Raw genomic sequence first — 22,826 nt, 5'->3', positions numbered from 1 at the left:
GTCTAATAATCTGAAGGTCGTGAGTTCGATCCACACACGAGGCACTGTTCAGTGAGTTTTTGTCTTCCTCCATTCATGCAGGAAATCGGGTTTTTCTGCCGAAACATTTTTAATATATGAGGAAAGTGTTGTTGATTTCCTTGTCATTTTTGAGTGAGTAGAAGAGATGGGAATGATTTGAGCTTTAAATCCAAAATAGGATCTTGCCTAAAAAGAAACAATATTAAAGCAAAGTCCCAATCAGATTGGGTGAAATAGTCTGATGGTTTCTTATTTATTGGCGAAACTAGTTCATTAAAAAAAGGAAAATTAGCCAAACTGACAGGATAAAGGGGTTGTTGACTTGGAGTGAGAAGGGAACAATAGGAATTATTTGAGTTTTCAAGCTCAAATAGGATCTGGTGAAAAGAGGAGGAATGGGTAAACAAAGATAAATTAGAATTTATGGCCACAAAGAGCACTTTTATCCTATAACGCTCAACCTTTGAAAGTGCAAGACTAGTAAAAGGTTTTTTCCCACACCAGGAGTCGAACCCGGGCCACCTGGGTGAAAACCAGGAATCCTAACCGCTAGACCATATGGGAGCAGTTATTAAGTAAAATGAGTCATGGACTATGAAAAAGTGGGAATAAAGAAAATATATATTTTTTTTTTCATTTTGCCGCTTTGAGCTTGTCTACAAACATCTGGTGGTTGCCTCGTTAGCGCAGTAGGAAGCGTGTCAGTCTAATAATCTGAAGGTCGTGAGTTCGGTCCTCACACGAGGCACTGTTCAGTGAGTTTTTGTCTTCCTCCATTCATGCAGGAAATCGGGTTTTTCTGCCGAAACATTTTTAATATATGAGGAAAGTGTTGTTGATTTCCTTGTCATTTTTGAGTGAGTAGAAGAGATGGGAATGATTTGAGCTTTAAATCCAAAATAGGATCTTGCCTAAAAAGAAACAATATTAAAGCAAAGTCCCAATCAGATTGGGTGAAATAGTCTGATGGTTTCTTATTTATTGGCGAAACTAGTTCATTAAAAAAAGGAAAATTAGCCAAACTGACAGGATAAAGGGGTTGTTGACTTGGAGTGAGAAGGGAACAATAGGAATTATTTGAGTTTTCAAGCTCAAATAGGATCTGGTGAAAAGAGGAGGAATGGGTAAACAAAGATAAATTAGAATTTATGGCCACAAAGAGCACTTTTATCCTATAACGCTCAACCTTTGAAAGTGCAAGACTAGTAAAAGGTTTTTTCCCATACCGGGAGTCGAACCCAGGCCACCTGGGTGAAAACCAGGAATCCTAACCGCTAGACCATATGGGAGCAGTTATTAAGTAAAATGAGTCATGGACTAAGAAAAAGTGGGAATAAAGAAAATATATATATATTTTTTCATTTTGCCGCTTTGAGCTTGTCTACAAACATCTGGTAGTTGCCTCGTTAGCGCAGTAGGAAGCGTGTCAGTCTAATAATCTGAAGGTCGTGAGTTCGATCCTCACACGAGGCACTGTTCAGTGAGTTTTTGTCTTCCTCCATTCATGCAGGAAATCGGGTTTTTCTGCCGAAACGTTTTTAATATATGAGGAAAGTGTTGTTGATTTCCTTGTCATTTTTGAGTGAGTAGAAGAGATGGGAATGATTTGAGCTTTAAATCCAAAATAGGATTTTGCCTAAAAAGAAACAATATTAAAGCAAAGTCCCAATCAGATTGGGTGAAATAGTCTGATGGTTTCTTATTTATTGGCGAAACTAGTTCATTAAAAAAAGGAAAATTAGCCAAACTGACAGGATAAAGGGGTTGTTGACTTGGAGTGAGAAGGGAACAATAGGAATTATTTGAGTTTCAAGCTCAAATAGGATCTGGTGAAAAGAGGAGGAATGGGTAAACAAAGATAAGTAAGAATTTATGGCCACAAAGAGCACTTTTATCCTATAACGCTCAACCTTTGAAAGTGCAAGACTAGTGAAAGGTTCTTTCCCATACCAGGAGTCGAACCCGGGCCACCAGGGTGAAAACCAGGAATCCTAACCGCTAGACCATATGGGAGCAGTTATTAAGTATAATGAGTCATGGACTAAGAAAAAGTGGGAATAAAGAAAATTTATATATATTTTTTCATTTTGCCGCTTTGAGCTTGTCTACAAACATCTGGTGGTTGCCTCGTTAGCGCAGTAGGAAGCGTGTCAGTCTCATAATCTGAAGGTCGTGAGTTCGATCCTCACACGAGGCACTGTTCAGTGAGTTTTTGTCTTCCTCCATTCATGCAGGAAATCGGGTTTTTCTGCCGAAACGTTTTTAATATATGAGGAAAGTGTTGTTGATTTCCTTGTCTTTTTTGAGTGAGTAGAAGAGATGGGAATGATTTGAGCTTTAAATCCAAAATAGGATTTTGCCTAAAAAGAAACAATATTAAAGCAAAGTCCCAATCAGATTGGGTGAAATAGTCTGATGGTTTCTTATTTATTGGCGAAACTAGTTCATTAAAAAAAGGAAAATTAGCCAAACTGACAGGATAAAGGGGTTGTTGACTTGGAGTGAGAAGGGAACAATAGGAATTATTTGAGTTTCAAGCTCAAATAGGATCTGGTGAAAAGAGGAGGAATGGGTAAACAAAGATAAGTTAGAATTTATGGCCACAAAGAGCACTTTTATCCTATAACGCTCAACCTTTGAAAGTGCAAGACTAGTGAAAGGTTCTTTCCCATACCAGGAGTCGAACCCGGGCCACCAGGGTGAAAACCAGGAATCCTTACCGCTAGACCATATGGAAGCAGTTACTAAGTAAAATGAGTCATGGACTAAGAAAAAGTGGGAATAAAGAAAATTTATATATATTTTTTCATTTTGCCGCTTTGAGCTTGTCTACAAACATCTGGTGGTTGCCTCGTTAGCGCAGTAGGAAGCGTGTCAGTCTCATAATCTGAAGGTCGTGAGTTCGATCCTCACACGAGGCACTGTTCAGTGAGTTTTTGTCTTCCTCCATTCATGCAGGAAATCGGGTTTTTCTGCCGAAACGTTTTTAATATATGAGGAAAGTGTTGTTGATTTCCTTGTCTTTTTTGAGTGAGTAGAAGAGATGGGAATGATTTGAGCTTTAAATCCAAAATAGGATCTTGCCTAAAAAGAAACAATATTAAAGCAAAGTTCCAATCAGATTGGGTGAAATAGTCTGATGGTTTCGTATTTATTGGCGAAACTAGTTCATTATAAAAAGGAAAATTAGCCAAACTGACAGGATAAAGGGGTTGTTGACTTGGAGTGAGAAGGGAACAATAGGAATTATTTGAGTTTTCAAGCTCAAATAGGATCTGGTGAAAAGAGGAGGAATGGGTAAACAAAGATAAGTTAGAATTTATGGCCACAAAGAGCACTTTTATCCTATAACGCTCAACCTTTGAAAATGCAAGACTAGTAAAAGGTTATTTCCCATACCGGGAGTCGAACCCAGGCCACCTGGGTGAAAACCAGGAATCCTAACCGCTAGACCATATGGAAGCAATTATTAAGTAAAATGAGTCATGGACTAAGAAAAAGTGGGAATAAAGAAAATTTATATATATTTTTTCATTTTGCCACGTTGAGCTTGTCTACAAACATCTGGTGGTTGCCTCGTTAGCGCAGTAGGAAGCGTGTCAGTCTCATAATCTGAAGGTTGTGAGTTCGATCCTGGGAGCAGTTATTAAGTATAATGAGTCATGGCCTAAGAAAAAGTGGGAATAAAGAAAATGTATATATATTTTTTCATTTTGCCGCTTTGAGCTTGTCTACAAACATCTGGTGGTTGCCTCGTTAGTGCAGTAGGAAGCGTGTCAGTCTCATAATCTGAAGGTTGTGAGTTCGATCCTCACACGAGGCACTGTTCAGTGAGTTTTTGTCTTCCTCCATTCATGCAGGAAATCTGGTTTTTCTGCCGAAACGTTTTTAATATATGAGGAAAGTGTTGTTGATTTCCTTGTCATTTTTGAGTGAGTAGAAGAGATGGGAATGATTTGAGCTTTAAATCCAAAATAGGATCTTGCCTAAAAAGAAACAATATTAAAGCAAAGTCCCAATCAGATTGGGTGAAATAGTCTGATGGTTTCCTATTTATTGGCGAAACTAGTTCATTAAAAAAGGAAAATTAGCCAAACTGACAGGATAAAGGGGTTGTTGACTTGGAGTGAGAAGGGAACAATAGGAATTATTTGAGTTTCAAGCTCAAATAGGATCTGGTGAAAAGAGGAGGAATGGGTAAACAAAGATAAGTTAGAATTTATGGCCACAAAGAGCACTTTTATCCTATAACGCTCAACCTTTGAAAGTGCAAGACTAGTGAAAGGTTCTTTCCCATACCAGGAGTCAAACCCGGGCCACCTGGGTGAAAACCAGGAATCCTAACCGCTAGACCATATGGAAGCAATTATTAAGTATAATGAGTCATGGCCTAAGAAAAAGTGGGAATAAAGAAAATGTATATATATTTTTTCATTTTGCCGCGTTGAGCTTGTCTACAAACATCTGGTGGTTGCCTCGTTAGCGCAGTAGGAAGCGTGTCAGTCTAATAATCTGAAGGTTGTGAGTTCGATCCTCACACGAGGCACTGTTCAGTGAGTTTTTGTCTTCCTCCATTCATGCAGGAAATCTGGTTTTTCTGCCGAAACGTTTTTAATATATGAGGAAAGTGTTGTTGATTTCCTTGTCATTTTTGAGTGAGTAGAAGAGATGGGAATGATTTGAGCTTTAAATCCAAAATAGGATCTTGCCTAAAAAGAAACAATATTAAAGCAAAGTCCCAATCAGATTGGGTGAAATAGTCTGATGGTTTCCTATTTATTGGCGAAACTAGTTCATTAAAAAAAGGAAAATTAGCCAAACTGACAGGATAAAGGGGTTGTTGACTTGGAGTGAGAAGGGAACAATAGGAATTATTTGAGTTTTCAAGCTCAAATAGGATCTGGTGAAAAGAGGAGGAATGGGTAAACAAAGATAAGTTAGAATTTATGGCCACAAAGAGCACTTTTATCCTATAACGCTCAACCTTTGAAAATGCAAGACTAGTAAAAGGTTATTTCCCATACCGGGAGTCGAACCCAGGTCACCTGGGTGAAAACCAGGAATCCTAACCGCTAGACCATATGGAAGCAGTTATTAAGTAAAATGAGTCATGGACTAAGAAAAAGTGGGAATAAAGAAAATTTATATATATTTTTTCATTTTGCCGCTTTGAGCTTGTCTACAAACATCTGGTGGTTGCCTCGTTAGCGCAGTAGGAAGCGTGTCAGTCTAATAATCTGAAGGTCGTGAGTTCGATCCTCACACGAGGCACTGTTCAGTGAGTTTTTGTCTTCCTCCATTCATGCAGGAAATCTGGTTTTTCTGCCGAAACGTTTTTAATATATGAGGAAAGTGTTGTTGATTTCCTTGTCATTTTTGAGTGAGTAGAAGAGATGGGAATGATTTGAGCTTTAAATCCAAAATAGGATCTTGCCTAAAAAGAAACAATATTAAAGCAAAGTTCCAATCAGATTGGGTGAAATAGTCTGATGGTTTCGTATTTATTGGCGAAACTAGTTCATTATAAAAAGGAAAATTAGCCAAACTGACAGGATAAAGGGGTTGTTGACTTGGAGTGAGAAGGGAACAATAGGAATTATTTGAGTTTTCAAGCTCAAATAGGATCTGGTGAAAAGAGGAGGAATGGGTAAACAAAGATAAGTTAGAATTTATAGCCACAAAGAGCACTTTTATCCTATAACGCTCAACCTTTGAAAATGCAAGACTAGTAAAAGGTTATTTCCCATACCGAGAGTCGAACCCAGGCCACCTGGGTGAAAACCAGGAATCCTAACCGCTAGACCATATGGAAGCAGTTATTAAGTAAAACGAGTCATGGACTAAGAAAAAGTGGGAATAAAGAAAATATATATATTTTTTTTTTCATTTTGCCGCTTTGAGCTTGTCTACTAACATCTGGTGGTTGCCTCGTTAGCGCAGTAGGAAGCGTGTCAGTCTCATAATCTGAAGGTCGTGAGTTCGATCCACACACGAGGCACTGTTCAGTGAGTTTTTGTCTTCCTCCATTCATGCAGGAAATCGGGTTTTTCTGCCGAAACATTTTTAATATATGAGGAAAGTGTTGTTGATTTCCTTGTCATTTTTGAGTGAGTAGAAGAGATGGGAATGATTTGAGCTTTAAATCCAAAATAGGATCTTGCCTAAAAAAACAATATTAAAGCAAAGTCCCAATCAGATTGGGTGAAATAGTCTGATGGTTTCTTATTTATTGGCGAAACTAGTTCATTAAAAAAAGGAAAATTAGCCAAACTGACAGGATAAAGGGGTTGTTGACTTGGAGTGAGAAGGGAACAATAGGAATTATTTGAGTTTTCAAGCTCAAATAGGATCTGGTGAAAAGAGGAGGAATGGGTAAACAAAGATAAATTAGAATTTATGGCCACAAAGAGCACTTTTATCCTATAACGCTCAACCTTTGAAAGTGCAAGACTAGTAAAAGGTTTTTTCCCATACCAGGTGTCGAACACGGGCCACCTGGGTGAAAACCAGGAATCCTAACCGCTAGACCATATGGGAGCAGTTATTAAGTAAAATGAGTCATGGACTATGAAAAAGTGGGAATAAAGAAAATATATATATTTTTTTTTTCATTTTGCCGCTTTGAGCTTGTCTACAAACATTTGGTGGTTGCCTCGTTAGCGCAGTAGGAAGCGTGTCAGTCTAATAATCTGAAGGTCGTGAGTTCGATCCACACACGAGGCACTGTTCAGTGAGTTTTTGTCTTCCTCCATTCATGCAGGAAATCGGGTTTTTCTGCCGAAACATTTTTAATATATGAGGAAAGTGTTGTTGATTTCCTTGTCATTTTTGAGTGAGTAGAAGAGATGGGAATGATTTGAGCTTTAAATCCAAAATAGGATCTTGCCTAAAAAAACAATATTAAAGCAAAGTCCCAATCAGATTGGGTGAAATAGTCTGATGGTTTCTTATTTATTGGCGAAACTAGTTCATTAAAAAAAGGAAAATTAGCCAAACTGACAGGATAAAGGGGTTGTTGACTTGGAGTGAGAAGGGAACAATAGGAATTATTTGAGTTTTCAAGCTCAAATAGGATCTGGTGAAAAGAGGAGGAATGGGTAAACAAAGATAAATTAGAATTTATGGCCACAAAGAGCACTTTTATCCTATAACGCTCAACCTTTGAAAGTGCAAGACTAGTAAAAGGTTTTTTCCCATACCAGGTGTCGAACACGGGCCACCTGGGTGAAAACCAGGAATCCTAACCGCTAGACCATATGGGAGCAGTTATTAAGTAAAATGAGTCATGGACTATGAAAAAGTGGGAATAAAGAAAATATATATATTTTTTTTTTCATTTTGCCGCTTTGAGCTTGTCTACAAACATTTGGTGGTTGCCTCGTTAGCGCAGTAGGAAGCGTGTCAGTCTAATAATCTGAAGGTCGTGAGTTCGATCCACACACGAGGCACTGTTCAGTGAGTTTTTGTCTTCCTCCATTCATGCAGGAAATCGGGTTTTTCTGCCGAAACATTTTTAATATATGAGGAAAGTGTTGTTGATTTCCTTGTCATTTTTGAGTGAGTAGAAGAGATGGGAATGATTTGAGCTTTAAATCCAAAATAGGATCTTGCCTAAAAAGAAACAATATTAAAGCAAAGTCCCAATCAGATTGGGTGAAATAGTCTGATGGTTTCTTATTTATTGGCGAAACTAGTTCATTAAAAAAAGGAAAATTAGCCAAACTGACAGGATAAAGGGGTTGTTGACTTGGAGTGAGAAGGGAACAATAGGAATTATTTGAGTTTTCAAGCTCAAATAGGATCTGGTGAAAAGAGGAGGAATGGGTAAACAAAGATAAATTAGAATTTATGGCCACAAAGAGCACTTTTATCCTATAACGCTCAACCTTTGAAAGTGCAAGACTAGTAAAAGGTTCTTTCACATACCGGGAGTCGAACCCGGGCAACCTGGGTGAAAACCAGGAATCCTAACCGCTAGACCATATGGGAGCAGTTATTTAGAGTAATGAGTCATGTACTATGAAAAAGTGGGAATAAAGAAAATATATATATATTTTTTTCATTTTGCCGCTTTGAGCTTGTCTACAAACATCTGGTGGTTGCCTCATTAGCGCAGTAGGAAGCGTGTCAGTCTAATAATCTGAAGGTCGTGAGTTCGGTCCTCACACGAGGCACTGTTCAGTGAGTTTTTGTCTTCCTCCATTCATGCAGGAAATCGGGTTTTTCTGCCGAAACATTTTTAATATATGAGGAAAGTGTTGTTGATTTCCTTGTCATTTTTGAGTGAGTAGAAGAGATGGGAATGATTTGAGCTTTAAATCCAAAATAGGATCTTGCCTAAAAAGAAACAATATTAAAGCAAAGTCCCAATCAGATTGGGTGAAATAGTCTGATGGTTTCTTATTTATTGGCGAAACTAGTTCATTAAAAAAAGGAAAATTAGCCAAACTGACAGGATAAAGGGGTTGTTGACTTGGAGTGAGAAGGGAACAATAGGAATTATTTGAGTTTTCAAGCTCATATAGGATCTGGTGAAAAGAGGAGGAATGGGTAAACAAAGATAAATTAGAATTTATGGCCACAAAGAGCACATTTATCCTATAACGCTCAACCTTTGAAAGTGCAAGACTAGTAAAAGGTTTTTTCCCATACCGGGAGTCGAACCCGGGCCACAACCAGGAATCCTAACCGCTAGCCCATATGGGAGCAGTTAGTATGTAAAATGAGTCATGGACTAAGAAAAAGTGGGAATAAAGAAAATATATATATATTTTTTTCATTTTGCCGCTTTGAGCTTGTCTACAAACATCTGGTGGTTGCCTCGTTAGCGCAGTAGGAAGCGTGTCAGTCTAATAATCTGAAGGTCGTGAGTTCGATCCACACACGAGGCACTGTTCAGTGAGATTTTGTCTTCCTCCATTCATGCAACAAATCGGGTTTTTCTGCCGAAACATTTTTAATATATGAGGAAAGTGTTGTTGATTTCCTTGTCATTTTTGAGTGAGTAGAAGAGATGGGAATGATTTGAGCTTTAAATCCAAAATAGGATCTTGCCTAAAAAGAAACAATATTAAAGCAAAGTCCCAATCAGATTGGGTGAAATAGTCTGATGGTTTCTTATTTATTGGCGAAACTAGTTCATTAAAAAAAGGAAAATTAGCCAAACTGACAGGATAAAGGGGTTGTTGACTTGGAGTGAGAAGGGAACAATAGGAATTATTTGAGTTTTCAAGCTCAAATAGGATCTGGTGAAAAGAGGAGGAATGGGTAAACAAAGATAAATTAGAATTTATGGCCACAAAGAGCACTTTTATCCTATAACGCTCAACCTTTGAAAGTGCAAGACTAGTAAAAGGTTTTTTCCCATACCAGGAGTCGAACCCAGGCCACCTGGGTGAAAACCAGGAATCCTAACCGCTAGACTATATGGGAGCAGTTATTAAGTAAAATGAGTCATGGACTATGAAAAAGTGGGAATAAAGAAAATATATATATATTTTTTTCATTTTGCCGCTTTGAGCTTGTCTACAAACATCTGGTGGTTGCCTCGTTAGCGCAGTAGGAAGCGTGTCAGTCTAATAATCTGAAGGTCGTGAGTTCGATCCACACACGAGGCACTGTTCAGTGAGTTTTTGTCTTCCTCCATTCATGCAGGAAATCGGGTTTTTCTGCCGAAACATTTTTAATATATGAGGAAAGTGTTGTTGATTTCCTTGTCATTTTTGAGTGAGTAGAAGAGATGGGAATGATTTGAGCTTTAAATCCAAAATAGGATCTTGCCTAAAAAGAAACAATATTAAAGCAAAGTCCCAATCAGATTGGGTGAAATAGTCTGATGGTTTCTTATTTATTGGCGAAACTAGTTCATTAAAAAAAGGAAAATTAGCCAAACTGACAGGATAAAGGGGTTGTTGACTTGGAGTGAGAAGGGAACAATAGGAATTATTTGAGTTTTCAAGCTCAAATAGGATCTGGTGAAAAGAGGAGGAATGGGTAAACAAAGATAAATTAGAATTTATGGCCACAAAGAGCACTTTTATCCTATAACGCTCAACCTTTGAAAGTGCAAGACTAGTAAAAGGTTTTTTCCCATACCAGGAGTCGAACCCGGGCCACCTGGGTGAAAACCAGGAATCCTAACCGCTAGACCATATGGGAGCAGTTATTAAGTAAAATGAGTCATGGACTATGAAAAAGTGGGAATAAAGAAAATATATATATATTTTTTTTCATTTTGCCGCTTTGAGCTTGTCTACAAACATCTGGTGGTTGCCTCGTTAGCGCAGTAGGAAGCGTGTCAGTCTAATAATCTGAAGGTCGTGAGTTCGGTCCTCACACGAGGCACTGTTCAGTGAGTTTTTGTCTTCCTCCATTCATGCAGGAAATCGGGTTTTTCTGCCGAAACATTTTTAATATATGAGGAAAGTGTTGTTGATTTCCTTGTCATTTTTGAGTGAGTAGAAGAGATGGGAATGATTTGAGCTTTAAATCCAAAATAGGATCTTGCCTAAAAAGAAACAATATTAAAGCAAAGTCCCAATCAGATTGGGTGAAATAGTCTGATGGTTTCTTATTTATTGGCGAAACTAGTTCATTAAAAAAAGGAAAATTAGCCAAACTGACAGGATAAAGGGGTTGTTGACTTGGAGTGAGAAGGGAACAATAGGAATTATTTGAGTTTTCAAGCTCATATAGGATCTGGTGAAAAGAGGAGGAATGGGTAAACAAAGATAAATTAGAATTTATGGCCACAAAGAGCACATTTATCCTATAACGCTCAACCTTTGAAAGTGCAAGACTAGTAAAAGATTTTTTCCCATACCGGGAGTCGAACCCGGGCCACCTGGGTGAAAACCAGGAATCCTAACCGCTAGCCCATATGGGAGCAGTTAGTATGTAAAATGAGTCATGGACTAAGAAAAAGTGGGAATAAAGAAAATATATATATATTTTTTTCATTTTGCCGCTTTGAGCTTGTCTACAAACATCTGGTGGTTGCCTCGTTAGCGCAGTAGGAAGCGTGTCAGTCTAATAATCTGAAGGTCGTGAGTTCGATCCACACACGAGGCACTGTTCAGTGAGATTTTGTCTTCCTCCATTCATGCAACAAATCGGGTTTTTCTGCCGAAACATTTTTAATATATGAGGAAAGTGTTGTTGATTTCCTTGTCATTTTTGAGTGAGTAGAAGAGATGGGAATGATTTGAGCTTTAAATCCAAAATAGGATCTTGCCTAAAAAGAAACAATATTAAAGCAAAGTCCCAATCAGATTGGGTGAAATAGTCTGATGGTTTCTTATTTATTGGCGAAACTAGTTCATTAAAAAAAGGAAAATTAGCCAAACTGACAGGATAAAGGGGTTGTTGACTTGGAGTGAGAAGGGAACAATAGGAATTATTTGAGTTTTCAAGCTCAAATAGGATCTGGTGAAAAGAGGAGGAATGGGTAAACAAAGATAAATTAGAATTTATGGCCACAAAGAGCACTTTTATCCTATAACGCTCAACCTTTGAAAGTGCAAGACTAGTAAAAGGTTTTTTCCCATACCAGGAGTCGAACCCAGGCCACCTGGGTGAAAACCAGGAATCCTAACCGCTAGACTATATGGGAGCAGTTATTAAGTAAAATGAGTCATGGACTATGAAAAAGTGGGAATAAAGAAAATATATATATATTTTTTTCATTTTGCCGCTTTGAGCTTGTCTACAAACATCTGGAGGTTGCCTCGTTAGCGCAGTAGGAAGCGTGTCAGTCTAATAATCTGAAGGTCGTGAGTTCGATCCACACACGAGGCACTGTTCAGTGAGTTTTTGTCTTCCTCCATTCATGCAGGAAATCGGGTTTTTCTGCCGAAACATTTTTAATATATGAGGAAAGTGTTGTTGATTTCCTTGTCATTTTTGAGTGAGTAGAAGAGATGGGAATGATTTGAGCTTTAAATCCAAAATAGGATCTTGCCTAAAAAGAAACAATATTAAAGCAAAGTCCCAATCAGATTGGGTGAAATAGTCTGATGGTTTCTTATTTATTGGCGAAACTAGTTCATTAAAAAAAGGAAAATTAGCCAAACTGACAGGATAAAGGGGTTGTTGACTTGGAGTGAGAAGGGAACAATAGGAATTATTTGAGTTTTCAAGCTCAAATAGGATCTGGTGAAAAGAGGAGGAATGGGTAAACAAAGATAAATTAGAATTTATGGCCACAAAGAGCACTTTTATCCTATAACGCTCAACCTTTGAAAGTGCAAGACTAGTAAAAGGTTTTTTCCCACACCAGGAGTCGAACCCAGGCCACCTGGGTGAAAACCAGGAATCCTAACCGCTAGACCATATGGGAGCAGTTATTAAGTAAAATGAGTCATGGACTATGAAAAAGTGGGAATAAAGAAAATATATATATTTTTTTTTCATTTTGCCGCTTTGAGCTTGTCTACAAACATCTGGTGGTTGCCTCGTTAGCGCAGTAGGAAGCGTGTCAGTCTAATAATCTGAAGGTCGTGAGTTCGGTCCTCACACGAGGCACTGTTCAGTGAGTTTTTGTCTTCCTCCATTCATGCAGGAAATCGGGTTTTTCTGCCGAAACATTTTTAATATATGAGGAAAGTGTTGTTGATTTCCTTGTCATTTTTGAGTGAGTAGAAGAGATGGGAATGATTTGAGCTTTAAATCCAAAATAGGATCTTGCCTAAAAAGAAACAATATTAAAGCAAAGTCCGAATCAGATTGGGTGAAATAGTCTGATGGTTTCTTATTTATTGGCGAAACTAGTTCATTAAAAAAAGGAAAATTAGCCAAACTGACAGGATAAAGGGGTTGTTGACTTGGAGTGAGAAGGGAACAATAGGAATTATTTGAGTTTTCAAGCTCAAATAGGATCTGGTGAAAAGAGGAGGAATGGGTAAACAAAGATAAATTAGAATTTATGGCCACAAAGAGCACTTTTATCCTATAACGCTCAACCTTTGAAAGTGCAAGACTAGTAAAAGGTTTTTTCCCATACCAGGAGTCGAACCCAGGCCACCTGGGTGAAAACCAGGAATCCTAACCGCTAGACCATATGGGAGCAGTTATTAAGTAAAATGAGTCATGGACTAAGAAAAAGTGGGAATAAAGAAAATATATATATATTTTTTCATTTTGCCGCTTTGAGCTTGTCTACAAACATCTGGTAGTTGCCTCGTTAGCGCAGTAGGAAGCGTGTCAGTCTAATAATCTGAAGGTCGTGAGTTTGATCCTCACACGAGGCACTGTTCAGTGAGTTTTTGTCTTCCTCCATTCATGCAGGAAATCGGGTTTTTCTGCCGAAACGTTTTTAATATATGAGGAAAGTGTTGTTGATTTCCTTGTCATTTTTGAGTGAGTAGAAGAGATGGGAATGATTTGAGCTTTAAATCCAAAATAGGATTTTGCCTAAAAAGAAACAATATTAAAGCAAAGTCCCAATCAGATTGGGTGAAATAGTCTGATGGTTTCTTATTTATTGGCGAAACTAGTTCATTAAAAAAAGGAAAATTAGCCAAACTGACAGGATAAAGGGGTTGTTGACTTGGAGTGAGAAGGGAACAATAGGAATTATTTGAGTTTCAAGCTCAAATAGGATCTGGTGAAAAGAGGAGGAATGGGTAAACAAAGATAAGTAAGAATTTATGGCCACAAAGAGCACTTTTATCCTATAACGCTCAACCTTTGAAAGTGCAAGACTAGTGAAAGGTTCTTTCCCATACCAGGAGTCGAACCCGGGCCACCAGGGTGAAAACCAGGAATCCTAACCGCTAGACCATATGGGAGCAGTTATTAAGTATAATGAGTCATGGACTAAGAAAAAGTGGGAATAAAGAAAATGTATATATATTTTTTCATTTTGCCGCTTTGAGCTTGTCTACAAACATCTGGTGGTTGCCTCGTTAGCGCAGTAGGAAGCGTGTCAGTCTCATAATCTGAAGGTCGTGAGTTCGATCCTCACACGAGGCACTGTTCAGTGAGTTTTTGTCTTCCTCCATTCATGCAGGAAATCGGGTTTTTCTGCCGAAACGTTTTTAATATATGAGGAAAGTGTTGTTGATTTCCTTGTCTTTTTTGAGTGAGTAGAAGAGATGGGAATGATTTGAGCTTTAAATCCAAAATAGGATTTTGCCTAAAAAGAAACAATATTAAAGCAAAGTCCCAATCAGATTGGGTGAAATAGTCTGATGGTTTCTTATTTATTGGCGAAACTAGTTCATTAAAAAAAGGAAAATTAGCCAAACTGACAGGATAAAGGGGTTGTTGACTTGGAGTGAGAAGGGAACAATAGGAATTATTTGAGTTTCAAGCTCAAATAGGATCTGGTGAAAAGAGGAGGAATGGGTAAACAAAGATAAGTTAGAATTTATGGCCACAAAGAGCACTTTTATCCTATAACGCTCAACCTTTGAAAGTGCAAGACTAGTGAAAGGTTCTTTCCCATACCAGGAGTCGAACCCAGGCCACCAGGGTGAAAACCAGGAATCCTAACCGCTAGACCATATGGAAGCAGTTATTAAGTAAAATGAGTCATGGACTAAGAAAAAGTGGGAATAAAGAAAATTTATATATATTTTTTCATTTTGCCGCTTTGAGCTTGTCTACAAACATCTGGTGGTTGCCTCGTTAGCGCAGTAGGAAGCGTGTCAGTCTCATAATTTGAAGGTCGTGAGTTCGATCCTCACACGAGGCACTGTTCAGTGAGTTTTTGTCTTCCTCCATTCATGCAGGAAATCGGGTTTTTCTGCCGAAACGTTTTTAATATATGAGGAAAGTGTTGTTGATTTCCTTGTCTTTTTTGAGTGAGTAGAAGAGATGGGAATGATTTGAGCTTTAAATCCAAAATAGGATCTTGCCTAAAAAGAAACAATATTAAAGCAAAGTTCCAATCAGATTGGGTGAAATAGTCTGATGGTTTCGTATTTATTGGCGAAACTAGTTCATTATAAAAAGGAAAATTAGCCAAACTGACAGGATAAAGGGGTTGTTGACTTGGAGTGAGAAGGGAACAATAGGAATTATTTGAGTTTTCAAGCTCAAATAGGATCTGGTGAAAAGAGGAGGAATGGGTAAACAAAGATAAGTTAGAATTTATGGCCACAAAGAGCACTTTTATCCTATAACGCTCAACCTTTGAAAATGCAAGACTAGTAAAAGGTTATTTCCCATACCGGGAGTCGAACCCAGGCCATCTGGGTGAAAACCAGGAATCCTAACCGCTAGACCATATGGAAGCAATTATTAAGTAAAATGAGTCATGGACTAAGAAAAAGTGGGAATAAAGAAAATTTATATATATTTTTTCATTTTGCCGCGTTGAGCTTGTCTACAAACATCTGGTGGTTGCCTCGTTAGCGCAGTAGGAAGCGTGTCAGTCTCATAATCTGAAGGTTGTGAGTTCGATCCTGGGAGCAGTTATTAAGTATAATGAGTCATGGCCTAAGAAAAAGTGGGAATAAAGAAAATGTATATATATTTTTTCATTTTGCCGCTTTGAGCTTGTCTACAAACATCTGGTGGTTGCCTCGTTAGCGCAGTAGGAAGCGTGTCAGTCTCATAATCTGAAGGTCGTGAGTTCGATCCTCACACGAGGCACTGTTCAGTGAGTTTTTGTCTTCCTCCATTCATGCAGGAAATCGGGTTTTTCTGCCGAAACGTTTTTAATATATGAGGAAAGTGTTGTTGATTTCCTTGTCTTTTTTGAGTGAGTAGAAGAGATGGGAATGATTTGAGCTTTAAATCCAAAATAGGATTTTGCCTAAAAAGAAACAATATTAAAGCAAAGTCCCAATCAGATTGGGTGAAATAGTCTGATGGTTTCTTATTTATTGGCGAAACTAGTTCATTAAAAAAAGGAAAATTAGCCAAACTGACAGGATAAAGGGGTTGTTGACTTGGAGTGAGAAGGGAACAATAGGAATTATTTGAGTTTTCAAGCTCAAATAGGATCTGGTGAAAAGAGGAGGAATGGGTAAACAAAGATAAATTAGAATTTATGGCCACAAAGAGCACTTTTATCCTATAACGCTCAACCTTTGAAAGTGCAAGACTAGTAAAAGGTTTTTTCCCATACCAGGAGTCGAACCCAGGCCACCTGGGTGAAAACCAGGAATCCTAACCGCTAGACCATATGGGAGCAGTTATTAAGTAAAATGAGTCATGGACTAAGAAAAAGTGGGAATAAAGAAAATATATATATATTTTTTCATTTTGCCGCTTTGAGCTTGTCTACAAACATCTGGTAGTTGCCTCGTTAGCGCAGTAGGAAGCGTGTCAGTCTAATAATCTGAAGGTCGTGAGTTCGATCCTCACACGAGGCACTGTTCAGTGAGTTTTTGTCTTCCTCCATTCATGCAGGAAATCGGGTTTTTCTGCCGAAACGTTTTTAATATATGAGGAAAGTGTTGTTGATTTCCTTGTCATTTTTGAGTGAGTAGAAGAGATGGGAATGATTTGAGCTTTAAATCCAAAATAGGATTTTGCCTAAAAAGAAACAATATTAAAGCAAAGTCCCAATCAGATTGGGTGAAATAGTCTGATGGTTTCTTATTTATTGGCGAAACTAGTTCATTAAAAAAAGGAAAATTAGCCAAACTGACAGGATAAAGGGGTTGTTGACTTGGAGTGAGAAGGGAACAATAGGAATTATTTGAGTTTCAAGCTCAAATAGGATCTGGTGAAAAGAGGAGGAATGGGTAAACAAAGATAAGTAAGAATTTATGGCCACAAAGAGCACTTTTATCCTATAACGCTCAACCTTTGAAAGTGCAAGACTAGTGAAAGGTTCTTTCCCATACCAGGTGTCGAACCCGGGCCACCAGGGTGAAAACCAGGAATCCTAACCGCTAGACCATATGGGAGCAGTTATTAAGTATAATGAGTCATGGACTAAGAAAAAGTGGGAATAAAGAAAATGTATATATATTTTTTCTTTTTGCCGCTTTGAGCTTGTCTACAAACATCTGGTGGTTGCCTCGTTAGCGCAGTAGGAAGCGTGTCAGTCTCATAATCTGAAGGTCGTGAGTTCGATCCTCACACGAGGCACTGTTCAGTGAGTTTTTGTCTTCCTCCATTCATGCAGGAAATCGGGTTTTTCTGCCGAAACGTTTTTAATATATGAGGAAAGTGTTGTTGATTTCCTTGTCTTTTTTGAGTGAGTAGAAGAGATGGGAATGATTTGAGCTTTAAATCCAAAATAGGATTTTGCCTAAAAAGAAACAATATTAAAGCAAAGTCCCAATCAGATTGGGTGAAATAGTCTGATGGTTTCTTATTTATTGGCGAAACTAGTTCATTAAAAAAAGGAAAATTAGCCAAACTGACAGGATAAAGGGGTTGTTGACTTGGAGTGAGAAGGGAACAATAGGAATTATTTGAGTTTCAAGCTCAAATAGGATCTGGTGAAAAGAGGAGGAATGGGTAAACAAAGATAAGTTAGAATTTATGGCCACAAAGAGCACTTTTATCCTATAACGCTCAACCTTTGAAAGTGCAAGACTAGTGAAAGGTTCTTTCCCATACCAGGAGTCGAACCCCGGCCACCAGGGTGAAAACCAGGAATCCTAACCGCTAGACCATATGGAAGCAGTTATTAAGTAAAATGAGTCATGGACTAAGAAAAAGTGGGAATAAAGAAAATTTATATATATTTTTTCATTTTGCCGCTTTGAGCTTGTCTACAAACATCTGGTGGTTGCCTCGTTAGCGCAGTAGGAAGCGTGTCAGTCTCATAATCTGAAGGTCGTGAGTTCGATCCTCACACGAGGCACTGTTCAGTGAGTTTTTGTCTTCCTCCATTCATGCAGGAAATCGGGTTTTTCTGCCGAAACGTTTTTAATATATGAGGAAAGTGTTGTTGATTTCCTTGTCTTTTTTGAGTGAGTAGAAGAGATGGGAATGATTTGAGCTTTAAATCCAAAATAGGATTTTGCCTAAAAAGAAACAATATTAAAGCAAAGTCCCAATCAGATTGGGTGAAATAGTCTGATGGTTTCTTATTTATTGGCGAAACTAGTTCATTAAAAAAAGGAAAATTAGCCAAACTGACAGGATAAAGGGGTTGTTGACTTGGAGTGAGAAGGGAACAATAGGAATTATTTGAGTTTCAAGCTCAAATAGGATCTGGTGAAAAGAGGAGGAATGGGTAAACAAAGATAAGTTAGAATTTATGGCCACAAAGAGCACTTTTATCCTATAACGCTCAACCTTTGAAAGTGCAAGACTAGTGAAAGGTTCTTTCCCATACCAGGAGTCGAACCCAGGCCACCAGGGTGAAAACCAGGAATCCTAACCGCTAGACCATATGGAAGCAGTTATTAAGTAAAATGAGTCATGGACTAAGAAAAAGTGGGAATAAAGAAAATTTATATATATTTTTTCATTTTGCCGCTTTGAGCTTGTCTACAAACATCTGGTGGTTGCCTCGTTAGCGCAGTAGGAAGCGTGTCAGTCTCATAATTTGAAGGTCGTGAGTTCGATCCTCACACGAGGCACTGTTCAGTGAGTTTTTGTCTTCCTCCATTCATGCAGGAAATCGGGTTTTTCTGCCGAAACGTTTTTAATATATGAGGAAAGTGTTGTTGATTTCCTTGTCTTTTTTGAGTGAGTAGAAGAGATGGGAATGATTTGAGCTTTAAATCCAAAATAGGATCTTGCCTAAAAAGAAACAATATTAAAGCAAAGTTCCAATCAGATTGGGTGAAATAGTCTGATGGTTTCGTATTTATTGGCGAAACTAGTTCATTATAAAAAGGAAAATTAGCCAAACTGACAGGATAAAGGGGTTGTTGACTTGGAGTGAGAAGGGAACAATAGGAATTATTTGAGTTTTCAAGCTCAAATAGGATCTGGTGAAAAGAGGAGGAATGGGTAAACAAAGATAAGTTAGAATTTATGGCCACAAAGAGCACTTTTATCCTATAACGCTCAACCTTTGAAAATGCAAGACTAGTAAAAGGTTATTTCCCATACCGGGAGTCGAACCCAGGCCACCTGGGTGAAAACCAGGAATCCTAACCGCTAGACCATATGGAAGCAATTATTAAGTAAAATGAGTCATGGACTAAGAAAAAGTGGGAATAAAGAAAATTTATATATATTTTTTCATTTTGCCGCGTTGAGCTTGTCTACAAACATCTGGTGGTTGCCTCGTTAGCGCAGTAGGAAGCGTGTCAGTCTCATAATCTGAAGGTTGTGAGTTCGATCCTGGGAGCAGTTATTAAGTATAATGAGTCATGGCCTAAGAAAAAGTGGGAATAAAGAAAATGTATATATATTTTTTCATTTTGCCGCTTTGAGCTTGTCTACAAACATCTGGTGGTTGCCTCGTTAGCGCAGTAGGAAGCGTGTCAGTCTCATAATCTGAAGGTCGTGAGTTCGATCCTCACACGAGGCACTGTTCAGTGAGTTTTTGTCTTCCTCCATTCATGCAGGAAATCGGGTTTTTCTGCCGAAACGTTTTTAATATATGAGGAAAGTGTTGTTGATTTCCTTGTCTTTTTTGAGTGAGTAGAAGAGATGGGAATGATTTGAGCTTTAAATCCAAAATAGGATTTTGCCTAAAAAGAAACAATATTAAAGCAAAGTCCCAATCAGATTGGGTGAAATAGTCTGATGGTTTCTTATTTATTGGCGAAACTAGTTCATTAAAAAAAGGAAAATTAGCCAAACTGACAGGATAAAGGGGTTGTTGACTTGGAGTGAGAAGGGAACAATAGGAATTATTTGAGTTTCAAGCTCAAATAGGATCTGGTGAAAAGAGGAGGAATGGGTAAACAAAGATAAGTAAGAATTTATGGCCACAAAGAGCACTTTTATCCTATAACGCTCAACCTTTGAAAGTGCAAGACTAGTGAAAGGTTCTTTCCCATACCAGGAGTCGAACCCGGGCCACCAGGGTGAAAACCAGGAATCCTAACCGCTAGACCATATGGGAGCAGTTATTAAGTATAATGAGTCATGGACTAAGAAAAAGTGGGAATAAAGAAAATGTATATATATTTTTTCTTTTTGCCGCTTTGAGCTTGTCTACAAGCATCTGGTGGTTGCCTCGTTAGCGCAGTAGGAAGCGTGTCAGTCTCATAATCTGAAGGTCGTGAGTTCGATCCTCACACGAGGCACTGTTCAGTGAGTTTTTGTCTTCCTCCATTCATGCAGGAAATCGGGTTTTTCTGCCGAAACGTTTTTAATATATGAGGAAAGTGTTGTTGATTTCCTTGTCTTTTTTGAGTGAGTAGAAGAGATGGGAATGATTTGAGCTTTAAATCCAAAATAGGATTTTGCCTAAAAAGAAACAATATTAAAGCAAAGTCCCAATCAGATTGGGTGAAATAGTCTGATGGTTTCTTATTTATTGGCGAAACTAGTTCATTAAAAAAAGGAAAATTAGCCAAACTGACAGGATAAAGGGGTTGTTGACTTGGAGTGAGAAGGGAACAATAGGAATTATTTGAGTTTCAAGCTCAAATAGGATCTGGTGAAAAGAGGAGGAATGGGTAAACAAAGATAAGTTAGAATTTATGGCCACAAAGAGCACTTTTATCCTATAACGCTCAACCTTTGAAAGTGCAAGACTAGTGAAAGGTTCTTTCCCATACCAGGAGTCGAACCCGGGCCACCAGGGTGAAAACCAGGAATCCTAACCGCTAGACCATATGGAAGCAATTATTAAGTAAAATGAGTCATGGACTAAGAAAAAGTGGGAATAAAGAAAATTTATATATATTTTTTCATTTTGCCGCGTTGAGCTTGTCTACAAACATCTGGTGGTTGCCTCGTTAGCGCAGTAGGAAGCGTGTCAGTCTCATAATCTGAAGGTTGTGAGTTCGATCCTGGGAGCAGTTATTAAGTATAATGAGTCATGGCCTAAGAAAAAGTGGGAATAAAGAAAATGTATATATATTTTTTCATTTTGCCGCTTTGAGCTTGTCTACAAACATCTGGTGGTTGCCTCGTTAGCGCAGTAGGAAGCGTGTCAGTCTCATAATCTGAAGGTCGTGAGTTCGATCCTCACACGAGGCACTGTTCAGTGAGTTTTTGTCTTCCTCCATTCATGCAGGAAATCGGGTTTTTCTGCCGAAACGTTTTTAATATATGAGGAAAGTGTTGTTGATTTCCTTGTCTTTTTTGAGTGAGTAGAAGAGATGGGAATGATTTGAGCTTTAAATCCAAAATAGGATTTTGCCTAAAAAGAAACAATATTAAAGCAAAGTCCCAATCAGATTGGGTGAAATAGTCTGATGGTTTCTTATTTATTGGCGAAACTAGTTCATTAAAAAAAGGAAAATTAGCCAAACTGACAGGATAAAGGGGTTGTTGACTTGGAGTGAGAAGGGAACAATAGGAATTATTTGAGTTTCAAGCTCAAATAGGATCTGGTGAAAAGAGGAGGAATGGGTAAACAAAGATAAGTAAGAATTTATGGCCACAAAGAGCACTTTTATCCTATAACGCTCAACCTTTGAAAGTGCAAGACTAGTGAAAGGTTCTTTCCCATACCAGGAGTCGAACCCGGGCCACCAGGGTGAAAACCAGGAATCCTAACCGCTAGACCATATGGGAGCAGTTATTAAGTATAATGAGTCATGGACTAAGAAAAAGTGGGAATAAAGAAAATGTATATATATTTTTTCTTTTTGCCGCTTTGAGCTTGTCTACAAGCATCTGGTGGTTGCCTCGTTAGCGCAGTAGGAAGCGTGTCAGTCTCATAATCTGAAGGTCGTGAGTTCGATCCTCACACGAGGCACTGTTCAGTGAGTTTTTGTCTTCCTCCATTCATGCAGGAAATCGGGTTTTTCTGCCGAAACGTTTTTAATATATGAGGAAAGTGTTGTTGATTTCCTTGTCTTTTTTGAGTGAGTAGAAGAGATGGGAATGATTTGAGCTTTAAATCCAAAATAGGATTTTGCCTAAAAAGAAACAATATTAAAGCAAAGTCCCAATCAGATTGGGTGAAATAGTCTGATGGTTTCTTATTTATTGGCGAAACTAGTTCATTAAAAAAAGGAAAATTAGCCAAACTGACAGGATAAAGGGGTTGTTGACTTGGAGTGAGAAGGGAACAATAGGAATTATTTGAGTTTCAAGCTCAAATAGGATCTGGTGAAAAGAGGAGGAATGGGTAAACAAAGATAAGTTAGAATTTATGGCCACAAAGAGCACTTTTATCCTATAACGCTCAACCTTTGAAAGTGCAAGACTAGTGAAAGGTTCTTTCCCATACCAGGAGTCGAACCCGGGCCACCAGGGTGAAAACCAGGAATCCTAACCGCTAGACCATATGGAAGCAGTTATTAAGTAAAATGAGTCATGGACTAAGAAAAAGTGGGAATAAAGAAAATTTATATATATTTTTTCATTTTGCCGCTTTGAGCTTGTCTACAAACATCTGGTGGTTGCCTCGTTAGCGCAGTAGGAAGCGTGTCAGTCTCATAATCTGAAGGTCGTGAGTTCGATCCTCACACGAGGCACTGTTCAGTGAGTTTTTGTCTTCCTCCATTCATGCAGGAAATCGGGTTTTTCTGCCGAAACGTTTTTAATATATGAGGAAAGTGTTGTTGATTTCCTTGTCTTTTTTGAGTGAGTAGAAGAGATGGGAATGATTTGAGCTTTAAATCCAAAATAGGATCTTGCCTAAAAAGAAACAATATTAAAGCAAAGTTCCAATCAGATTGGGTGAAATAGTCTGATGGTTTCGTATTTATTGGCGAAACTAGTTCATTATAAAAAGGAAAATTAGCCAAACTGACAGGATAAAGGGGTTGTTGACTTGGAGTGAGAAGGGAACAATAGGAATTATTTGAGTT

At 38.2% G+C, this 22,826-nt stretch overlaps 16 non-coding genes across 16 annotated transcripts; 11 read left to right on the top strand and 5 right to left on the bottom strand.

Moving 5' to 3' along the window:
* Nucleotides 1-513: 513 nt before the first annotated feature.
* On the bottom strand, nt 514-585 carry TRNAE-UUC (transfer RNA glutamic acid (anticodon UUC)). Its single transcript has one exon. It is a non-coding gene; the product is annotated as a tRNA-Glu (tRNA).
* Nucleotides 586-1,238: 653 nt separating this feature from the next.
* TRNAE-UUC (transfer RNA glutamic acid (anticodon UUC)) lies at nt 1,239-1,310 on the bottom strand. Its single transcript has one exon. It is a non-coding gene; the product is annotated as a tRNA-Glu (tRNA).
* Nucleotides 1,311-2,145: 835 nt separating this feature from the next.
* On the top strand, nt 2,146-2,218 carry TRNAM-CAU (transfer RNA methionine (anticodon CAU)). The gene has a single exon. It is a non-coding gene; the product is annotated as a tRNA-Met (tRNA).
* Nucleotides 2,219-2,869: 651 nt separating this feature from the next.
* On the top strand, nt 2,870-2,942 carry TRNAM-CAU (transfer RNA methionine (anticodon CAU)). Its single transcript has one exon. It is a non-coding gene; the product is annotated as a tRNA-Met (tRNA).
* A 469-nt stretch (nt 2,943-3,411) lies between these two features.
* On the bottom strand, nt 3,412-3,483 carry TRNAE-UUC (transfer RNA glutamic acid (anticodon UUC)). The gene has a single exon. It is a non-coding gene; the product is annotated as a tRNA-Glu (tRNA).
* Nucleotides 3,484-10,107: 6,624 nt separating this feature from the next.
* TRNAE-UUC (transfer RNA glutamic acid (anticodon UUC)) lies at nt 10,108-10,179 on the bottom strand. The gene has a single exon. It is a non-coding gene; the product is annotated as a tRNA-Glu (tRNA).
* A 3,740-nt stretch (nt 10,180-13,919) lies between these two features.
* Nucleotides 13,920-13,992, top strand: TRNAM-CAU (transfer RNA methionine (anticodon CAU)). Its single transcript has one exon. It is a non-coding gene; the product is annotated as a tRNA-Met (tRNA).
* Nucleotides 13,993-15,545: 1,553 nt separating this feature from the next.
* TRNAM-CAU (transfer RNA methionine (anticodon CAU)) lies at nt 15,546-15,618 on the top strand. The gene has a single exon. It is a non-coding gene; the product is annotated as a tRNA-Met (tRNA).
* A 1,376-nt stretch (nt 15,619-16,994) lies between these two features.
* Nucleotides 16,995-17,067, top strand: TRNAM-CAU (transfer RNA methionine (anticodon CAU)). Its single transcript has one exon. It is a non-coding gene; the product is annotated as a tRNA-Met (tRNA).
* Nucleotides 17,068-17,718: 651 nt separating this feature from the next.
* Nucleotides 17,719-17,791, top strand: TRNAM-CAU (transfer RNA methionine (anticodon CAU)). Its single transcript has one exon. It is a non-coding gene; the product is annotated as a tRNA-Met (tRNA).
* Nucleotides 17,792-18,984: 1,193 nt separating this feature from the next.
* TRNAE-UUC (transfer RNA glutamic acid (anticodon UUC)) lies at nt 18,985-19,056 on the bottom strand. Its single transcript has one exon. It is a non-coding gene; the product is annotated as a tRNA-Glu (tRNA).
* Nucleotides 19,057-19,344: 288 nt separating this feature from the next.
* Nucleotides 19,345-19,417, top strand: TRNAM-CAU (transfer RNA methionine (anticodon CAU)). Its single transcript has one exon. It is a non-coding gene; the product is annotated as a tRNA-Met (tRNA).
* A 651-nt stretch (nt 19,418-20,068) lies between these two features.
* On the top strand, nt 20,069-20,141 carry TRNAM-CAU (transfer RNA methionine (anticodon CAU)). The gene has a single exon. It is a non-coding gene; the product is annotated as a tRNA-Met (tRNA).
* An 828-nt stretch (nt 20,142-20,969) lies between these two features.
* On the top strand, nt 20,970-21,042 carry TRNAM-CAU (transfer RNA methionine (anticodon CAU)). Its single transcript has one exon. It is a non-coding gene; the product is annotated as a tRNA-Met (tRNA).
* Nucleotides 21,043-21,693: 651 nt separating this feature from the next.
* TRNAM-CAU (transfer RNA methionine (anticodon CAU)) lies at nt 21,694-21,766 on the top strand. Its single transcript has one exon. It is a non-coding gene; the product is annotated as a tRNA-Met (tRNA).
* A 651-nt stretch (nt 21,767-22,417) lies between these two features.
* On the top strand, nt 22,418-22,490 carry TRNAM-CAU (transfer RNA methionine (anticodon CAU)). Its single transcript has one exon. It is a non-coding gene; the product is annotated as a tRNA-Met (tRNA).
* The last annotated feature ends 336 nt before the right edge of the window (nt 22,491-22,826 follow it).

The sequence above is a fragment of the Rhinoderma darwinii genome, chromosome 3 (genome assembly GCF_050947455.1).
Source record: "Rhinoderma darwinii isolate aRhiDar2 chromosome 3, aRhiDar2.hap1, whole genome shotgun sequence".
Lineage (NCBI taxonomy): Eukaryota > Metazoa > Chordata > Amphibia > Anura > Rhinodermatidae > Rhinoderma > Rhinoderma darwinii.
The sequence above is the reverse complement of the archived record's forward strand: the minus strand, read 5'-3'. Positions and strand labels throughout refer to the sequence as shown.